This window comes from Choloepus didactylus, chromosome 24 (genome assembly GCF_015220235.1).
Source record: "Choloepus didactylus isolate mChoDid1 chromosome 24, mChoDid1.pri, whole genome shotgun sequence".
In the NCBI taxonomy this organism is placed as follows: Eukaryota; Metazoa; Chordata; class Mammalia; order Pilosa; family Megalonychidae; genus Choloepus; species Choloepus didactylus.
The window spans coordinates 13,230,791-13,240,233 of record NC_051330.1 but is presented as its reverse complement, the minus strand read 5'-3'; positions in this window follow the sequence as shown (position 1 = coordinate 13,240,233).

Genomic DNA, 9,443 nt, shown 5'->3' with positions numbered 1-9,443 from the left:
AAACCAGCACAGTGGGAAATAGGAGTAAACAGAAGGATCTGTGGAGGGAAGAGATAAATGTAGAAGGCAGCCATGCAGAGGGCAAGGAACAGGAGGGGGGCACTGATGGAGGGGTGGGCTTGAACTGGATGAGCAGTGAGGTTGGGGTCAAGATGACCCCAAATCAGGATCCCTTGCTTTCAGAGTAAGAGCAGGTGCCCAGGAGAGATGGAGTACTTGAGGACAGCCACTTTGGCATGCCTGATGAGGAAACAAGAAGAGATTGGCTCAGACAATCCTGAGTGTTGGGAATTTGATCAGGGGTTCCCTGGAGAACTATCTCTTCCCACTCCACCTCCATTACACCTTCTTCGTTCTGTAACTGGACCTGGGGACGGGAAGAATTCACAATGAGAGAGGAACTTTGAGGGCCTGTTGGACCACGAGCGGTGGAATAAGACTCGGGAACTTGGGAGACTCCCAAGGAGGTGAGGGTGTGAGGCTTGCCCAGCCATCCCCTTTAACAAGTTCGGTGGCTGCTAACCAACAGCATTTGCAGAACTGCAGAAGACATTTAAGGTCCATCAAGCTCTGCATTTACAGGAAATATCTACTTTAGGAACACGCCACTTCCCCCCACCCTCCCAGGAATTAACATTTGCTGATGCTTGTTGTCACTTTACAGGTTTTGGTTTGCAAACTGCAGGGTCATAGTGTCTCTTGGTTACAAGGTATCCCATTTGGGTAAAGCTGCCACCAGCTGCCCAGTGGCCCTGTGATCTCATGGGCATACTGAACTCAGCCAAGGTGGTTTTCAATGATGCTTTAAAAATTTAAAGAGTTTCAAAGCCAAAGCACGATAGTCACTAATTTATGATTTGTTTACTTCAAGAGGATTCACAGTTTATGGCAAAAACTTAACACTACAATATTAACTGGGGGAAAAATTGGGAGCTTTTTAAAATTTAACTTTTTATTGGCCAATCACTATTTTGTTGATTTGCTCTCCCCCTCCCCGATTATCTTCTATACATGTGCCTAATCTGGTATTTTCTCTGCAGACTTGAGCCTTTCTTGGAATTAAAAATCTCTTCTGAGACATATAAACACAGCAGTCATTTAGAATTGGGTGTTTGACAGTAGCGTGGTGTCTAAAAACTCTTCGGGCAGTATGTCTTCAGTTTTTGATCTCTTCAGTGGAAGGTTCAGTGAACTGCCTGATTATATTTTGCCCATTGTAAATTTGCATTTGTCCATTCACTGGTCCCACCTTCTAACCTTGCCTTTTCTCTCCCTCAGGGCAAAACTGGTACAGGAAAAAGAAAGCCAAGGCTACCGCCACACCCAGATACCCAGATGCCTTTCTCTAGAGGTAGAGCTGGTTCACGGCTGTGTTGCTTAATACCGTCTCCACCCCTGCCCGCCCATCCCTCCAACGTCACCCTGCATGAAATCATAGCTGGCTACCTACTCAGCCTCTCTGGCAGCTTCCCAATCACCCCTAATTTTATATCTGATTTTTAAAAAAAGAGTTCTCCCCCTTTTCCATTCCTAAACTTGAGCACACACTTAAGCAATGCTCAGACTTCAGCAACAAATTAGAGATGATCCTGTTAGAATCCGCTATGGAATTTGTGCAGAAATGGATCCCGAATCGCTAATATTAAGAATCATAATAATTACCTTTTCTTGAACACTTACTATGTGCTTGGCACTTTGCTGAACCCTTTACCAGAACTGACTCTTTTTAATCCTCACAACAAATCCATGGTGTTGGTAATTGTATTATCCTTGTCATGAAGATGATGAAGTGTGGCACGTGTGATGTGTCCCAGGTCAGTGTTAGTGACTGGTGCACACAGCTGTCTGACCCTAAAGGTCATGCCTTTAGACCACCATGCTTGGCTTTCTCTCTTACTATAGCTGCTTATTATCTCTCTGCTGAAAACCTTCCAACTGCTTCACCTAGCATTTAAAAGCAAACCCAAACTCCTTTTGCTGCTTTACCAGGGCTTACTCGTTCTGGCTCCTGTCTCCCTCCTCATCCTCACCGGGTAGATGCCCTTTTCCCCTTTGCCCACTACACTCCAGATACTGTGGTGCCTTCTTGCTTTCTGTCCTGCAATCATACTAAGTGAGATTGGATTCGTTTGTGCCGTGTAACAAACAATCCCGCAACCTCAGTAGTTTAAAACAATAAGGATGTATTTTCCCCTGGGGCTAGAACTCAGGTCTCCTACCTCCTGGTTCAGTGTGGGCCAACAAGAGAGCTCTGCTTTTTAACAGACCCTCAGGATCCAGGATGAAGGAGGCCCCATCTTGACGTGTGCTTCTATGATCTCAGCAGAAGTGAAGCGGGCAGATGGTGAATTGTGCAGTAGTTAAGCTCACTTTTTGTTGTCCAGCGCAAGTCGTCAGGCCATGTCTGAATTCAAAAGGGGAAGTGCAGGCCTGCTATGTGCCTGGAGGTCAGAGAACCAGGGCTACTTGGTGGGCAGAGCTGCTGAATGTGCACGTTAAGCTTCTTCTCACTTAGCGTTCCTGCTCTAGCTACCCCTGGTGCCTGGGACACTGTTTCCCCAGCCCTTGTGTGGCCAGAGCTATCTTTTTAATTCAGAGATCAGCTTAAGAGTCATCCCCTACCCCCATCCCAGTGACTTTCATGACCTCATAAAATAAAATAACCATGTAGTCACTTTCACATCACTTCATTTTATTTTTCTGCCTGATATTTATCATCACCTTATATTTTTTCTCATTTCTTTCTTCATCTGTATCTGTGCATCTGTCTGTCATCTGTCTATCTAATCTCTGATGTAAGCTCTTGGCTTGTTGTTCTCTAGAATATCCCCACGTTCAGGCAAGGCTTGCCACGTGGTGGGTGCAAAGTGACTATTGGCTGGTTGAAGGTCTGAATGAAGGGCCTGTGTGTGGTTGTAACATTAAAAAGCAGTGGGATAAAGCCATTGGTCAGCAGTCACCTTCAAATGCCTTCATCCATTTACTCCCGTGGGAGATGGTGGGGAGAGATTTTTGTTTTGTGGTGACAGAAGATTCAAAGTGGTATATCTTGAGAGGGTGTAAACGATGGTTAGAAGGAATGTAATCTTGTAAGGGAAATGAGAACAGCTGGGCAGCTATTCTCTATGATTTTATGTTTGCAGGATACTTTCAAACACCAGACATTTTTGGCAGTCCCCTTGAGAAGTTTAAAAGTCTACAATCACCACCAAAAATGTGAGCACTGTATTGTCTGGGTAAAGCTTTGAACTGCTGTAACCCTACTCTCACATATTTGTAAGGTGTGTTTCAATAAACCCTCTAGTTTCCTTAATGGGGTCCTCGACACTGGGCCCTGACTTGTACCCTTGCTCTCTGTGGCTGGACACACAATGGCTCAGCTCATTGCCTTCCATCTGTTTGATGCTGCTGAAATCAAATGATCAAAATCTGGGGCCGCATGAGGTGACGTGTTACCAAGTGTGGGGTATCATGGCTGAGGGAGAAGTAAATGGAAACGGGCTACTACATTTTTTGCAAGTTAGGAAAGAGACCTGGACTGGGAGGTGGGAGTTCTGGTTCCAGCCTAATTTTGCTGATTATCAGCTGCTTGGCCTTGGGTAAGTTACTCTATCACTCTGGATCTTGGCTCCCTCATAAAACCAGGTCCAAGGTCAACTCCAAAGTCAACCCCAGCTCCATCAAACCTGTAAATTTGGGAGAAGACGAGCAGATTCCTAAAATCTCTTTAGCTAAGAGAATTTTTTTTCTCACATGCTATTTGTTCGAGTCAGATGATCAAATTTTAGTGCTTTTTCATTTCTTCACTTTGAACAATGTACTTCCCAAGAAGCAAAGATGACTCAAATTTCTAATCTGGGTTTCCACATCGTTAGCTAAGTCACTGACTAATTTACTCAAGATCCAAGTGCCAATGAAAATGCAAAAAGAACCTTAGTCGACTTGCTCTTAGTTATCACACCCAAGTGTAGCCACAGTGAATGCACTGCGGTGAGGGCACTGGGTGAGTTGGAAAAACAGTTGGAAAAACGGAAACTCTGGGGTCAGTGATGAGAATGGCAACACAGATGCTTTGAGTCTGGGACCCAGATGTTCAGTGGCTGTGACAACACCTGTCCCAACCCCCCTGGTGACACAAGCAGCCCCGACAGGAGCACCAACAGGAGCTGGGCCTCGGCGGAGGTTTGTAAACAAGTCCTCGCTGCCTAAGTCAGTCCCGGGCAGCAGAAGAAGCAGATGGAAGATCGTGTTTCCCACACAAGTGGGCCTCTACCGCCCAAGGGAAGGCATGTGTGAAATTGCTAACATGTCACCATCTCTTTTTCTTTCCTTAAAGCAGAGGACTTGGGTTTTCTAGAACCTACTGTCAAGCCTGGTGTCTAGTTTTTCATCATTTCCCTCCTGCCTCCTTAGCTATAAACATGGGCCCATTGTGGTTGAGCTCAAATAGCAACTGAGAAAAGAAGAAAAGGACAAGAAAATTTAGTGAAGGGGAAGCACGAAGAAGGGGAATTCAGACACATCTTTCAAGGCTTGACTTGCACATTGGGCTGTCACATCGAGGTTTCTTTCTGGTTTGCACATCTGTGGGGACTTTTTTCTTACAGTGACTATTGCAGGAATGTTGTCATCAGACTAACCCTGTGCCTGAATAGTTTGAACCAATGTTTCTCAAATTAAATAGCATGTAAACCCCCTTTACAGGACCTCTGTTTTTACTTAATTTTTAAAATTCTACTGTTACATTAAAACTAAGGAAAAACTTTGCATTCTTATATAACTATAAAGCCAAAAATTTGACAAATTTATTGCAAAGAAATTATAAAAACAAGCAGAAATCAGATTAGTATTCATTTATTGTGATGACTGACATTTTGCTGGAAAAAGCCCAAATGAATATTTTAACTGCCAGTCTATTATTTTGACAGGTGAATGAATTTAATGTGCACTCAGAAATACAGTACTGGACAATTTTTTAAAAACCATTTACCAGAAGTTCTTTCTTGTATATGTACTGTTTTACTCATTACTCATGAACTGTTTTCAGTTGGTAGGTACAGAAGATTTAAATAATACATCTGCTTGAAATTTTAATATAGGCAACATTCAGCTTGTGTTACTCATGCTTTGTGTGATATCCCCATTCTCTCTCACTTTCCTTTACTTACACTATTGCAAAAGCTTTGTTTGCACCATGAGGTGGGAAGGTAAAATTTGCAAACTGTGACTGAGGCCTCTATTCTTTATTCATTAGTCTCTGTATTAGTTAGGCTTCTCTAGGGAAACAGAATCAACAAGAGGTACCTATAAATATAAGACTTATTAAAGTGTCTCATAAACTGTGAGTATGCATGAGTCCAAATTCTGTAGGGCAGGCAGCAAACTGGCAACTCCAATGAAAATGTTTGATGAACTCAGGCAATGAACTGGCAACTTCAATGAACTCCTCAGGAAACGCTTCTCTGGTCAGCTGAAGAAGAAGTGAAGATCCTCTATCTGTCTTGCTTAAAAGTCTTCAACTGATTGGATTAAATCCAGCTGATTGAATTCTCTCATTGAGGGAGACATGCCCTTCACTGATGTAATCAGTCACAGGTGCAGTTAATTGACTGATGATTTAATAACCCACACTCCTGGTTTATTAACCAGCCACAAATGTCCTTGCGGTAATGGTTAGGCCAGTGCTTGCTTGACCAGACACCTGGGCACCATAACCTGGCCAAGTTGACACATGAACCTAACCATCACAGTCTCTATATGGTGATGATATATTAATAACAGCAATAATGATACTTTATTTCATTAGATCTAAGACGCTGTCAATAGTGAGGTTCATTGTTATTTTGTGCACCACTGGGAATGAAAAACTTCTACCACCGAAAATATTAAATACCATCAATCATAAGATGGTAACATGTAAAAAAAAAGTGCATCTTAGAATCATGAATTATGGTGCTTACAGCAAACACTTATACAGCCTTTGTGTGCCAGGCATTCTTGAAGTGTTTATGTGTACGAATTCATTTAACCCTTACAACATCCTGTGAAGTTAGCTCATGTATCAGCCAGAAAGGGTTGGGTAAGGCTATGACAGCAATCAACACCAAAACCTAAATGGCTTAACCAATTCTATTTTCTTGTGCCATGTCAAGTCATCTACTGGCTTTGGCTACTGCCTGGGCCATTTTCCTCCATATGGGGACTCAGCGATTGTTGCAGTCTGCTAATGCTGCTGTTATGCAAAATACCAGAAATGGATTGGCTTTTATAAAGGGGTTTATTTGGTTACCGATTTACAGTCTGAAGGCCATGAAATTGTCTGAATCAAGGCATCAACACCTGTATACTTTCACCAAAGGAAGGCCAATGGCGTCCAGAAAACCTCTGTTAGCTGGGAAGTCACATGGCTGGTGTCTGCTGATCCTGGGTTGTGTTCCAGCTTCTCTCTCAGCTCCTGTGCATTCTTCAAAATGTTGCCCTTGGGGCATTTTGTCCTCTCTTAGCTTCTCTGGAGCAAACATTGTCTGCTTTCTGTGGCTGTCTCCAAAATGTCTCTCTCAGCTGCTCTGAGCTCCTTCTGTTTGTGAGCTCTTTTATTACTCCAGTGATTAAATCAACACCCACCCTGAATAGGCGGGGTCCATATCTCCATGAAAATAATTTACTCAAACTGCTCACCCACAGTTGATTGAGTCACATCTCCATGGTAACACTCAATCAAAGGATTCTAACCTAATCAACACTAAAACGTCTGCCCCCACAAGATTGCATTAAAGAACACGGCATTTTGGGGGATGTAATACACCCAGACCGGCACAGCTATCCAGGCACTTGCGTCTTGTGGCACCTCCAAATCAACTTGGGCTTCCATGTTTGCCTTTCTAGGGAAAGAGAACTCAAAGAATTGTGCCCCAGCTCTTAAATATTTCTGCCCCAAAGTAAGTCACACACTTCCACCAATATTTCATTGACCAAAGCATTTCGTATGGCCATACCTAACTTCAAGGGGACATGCACCCAGAAATAGAGGAGAACTAGAAATCTTGTTCACCACAGATGACTATTCCCATTTTACAGTTAAAAAAACTGAGGCACAGAGAGGTTAAGTAACTTACCCAAGGTCCCACAGCTAATGTGTGGCAGAGCCAGAATTTGAACCCAGCTATTCTAGCTCTAGAGCTGTACTCCTAACCAACCTCCCATTGTCCCTCTCTGAAATTTACTTCTCTCCACCATATTCATAGATTTTATGGTGTCAAATAAAAGTCTTAAGCTTTAAAGGAATTTGAGAAACCAAACTTTTAGTATTTGGAAATGCTTCCTGATTGTGAATTATCACTTCAAAACAGAAAATGTATTTTTAAAACTGGTAATTATTTTTAAACACTCAACAGTGGATGCTGGACAGTTGTGGGGTTTTGACATTGGGCCATGCCAAATCAACTGCAGTCAGGCGTGCTTCCCAGAATACTAAAAGTTGGATGCATTTAGGCAATCTCTGGTCTTGTAAATGTAGACATGTACTTATGATGTGCTATAGACGGTGGCATTTAGTGGTCATTCATCTATATCACCTGATTCAGACAATATACTATTTTTTTTATTAAATTCAGTTTTATTGAAATACATTCACACACCATACAATCATCCATGGTATACAATCCACTGTCCACAGTATGATAAGATAGTTATGCGTTCATTACCACAATCTATCTCTGAACATTTTCCTTACATCAGAAAGAACCAGAACAAGAATAAAAAATAAAAGTGAAAAAAGAACACCCAAACCATCCCCCCATCCCACCCCATTTGTCCTTTAGTTTTTATCCCCATTCCTCCACTCATCCATACACTAGATAAAGGGGGTGTGATCCACAAGGTCTTCAAAATCACACTGTCACCCCTTGTAATCTACATTATTATATAATTGTCTTCAGGAGTCCAGACTGCTGGGTTGGAGTTTGGTAGTTTCAGGTATTTACTTCTAGCTATTCCAATACATTAAAACCTAAGAGGTGTTATCTATATAGTGCATAAGAATGTCCACCAGAGTGACCTCTCGACTCCATTTGAAATCTCTCAGCCACTGAAACTATTTCGTCTCATTTTGCATCCCCCTTTTGGTCAAGAAGATACTCTCAGTCCCATGATGCCGGGTCCACATTCATTCCTGGGAGTCATATTCTGCATTGCCAGGGAGATTTACACCCCTGGGAGTCGGGTCCCACGTAGGGGGGAGGGCAGTGGGTTCACCTGTCGAGATGGCTCAGTTAGCTAGAGAGAGAGGCCACATCTAAGCAACAAAGAGGCACTCAGGGGGAGACTCTTAGGCACCATTACATGCAAGTTTAGACTCTCCTTTGCATTAACCAGCTTCATAACAGACAATATACTATTTAAAAAAATATATTTTCCAAATGAAGACACAAAATACTAAAATGTTCTCATCGCTAACAAACAGGCCCCTAGGATTGATATATGGATCTCAGGTTGAAACCTATTGACTCGGAAGATTTTAAACCAAGAGCAACACAGATTCTGAAAGCTATCCCCAGTTGCGAGATGCTGTCAGTATGTTCTTGCTTTCCATTTTCAACATGCCAGCTGGTATTATTATTTTTTGATATATGCAGAGATCACTGAGAGGCATGTGACTATCAAAATGCTGAATACCAAAGATATCCTTTGCTTGCAAATTTGTCATTCATTTATTAATGCTCTTTTTATAGAATTGCCAAGTTTGCGTTCTAAATAATTTTAGAAAATCAGAGATCTTAAACCAATAACCTACCTGAATGACATATGGTAGTTATTCTCGGCTTTAAGGGTTTGGATATTGAAGTTCAGCTCTATTTCATTTTATTTTATGTTTTGAAAAAACCATCAGTTAAGAGTTTTTAAAAATAACCAATGCATATAGAAAGGATGGGAGGGTGGGAGAAGGGATGAGACTGTGGGCAGGGAGACAAGTGAGAAAGTCACTCCGTGAAGCCAGACCTGAGATGACATGGATGTAAAATGTGACAGTGGAGATTATAACGCAGAATTGTGTTTTCATGTGCTGTAAATATATATCAGAATACAGTTAAGCAATGATATGATATTTCTGTGCAATATCAAGATGAATGAGTTATTGTCCCAGGCTTAATAGGGCAGGTAACTCTCATTTTATTCTTTAAAAAAATACACTCAATCCAATAAAATCATCAGAACAGCTGCCTTGCAGTTTGCAGAAACAAAGCATGCTTCTCTATGGATAGTTTCTGATGAGGGGGAATATACGTGCAGAATAGATAAAGCCCCACCATTACACAGTCAAATTCATCTACTAATTGAGAGTAGATTAGAGCAGAGGAAGGTTCAACTGTTCACCAAGCAAACGGGCAGGATTTCAGCTTCTGAGAGGGAAGGGATTCATAGCAGAACTAATGCTTTCCTGCAGA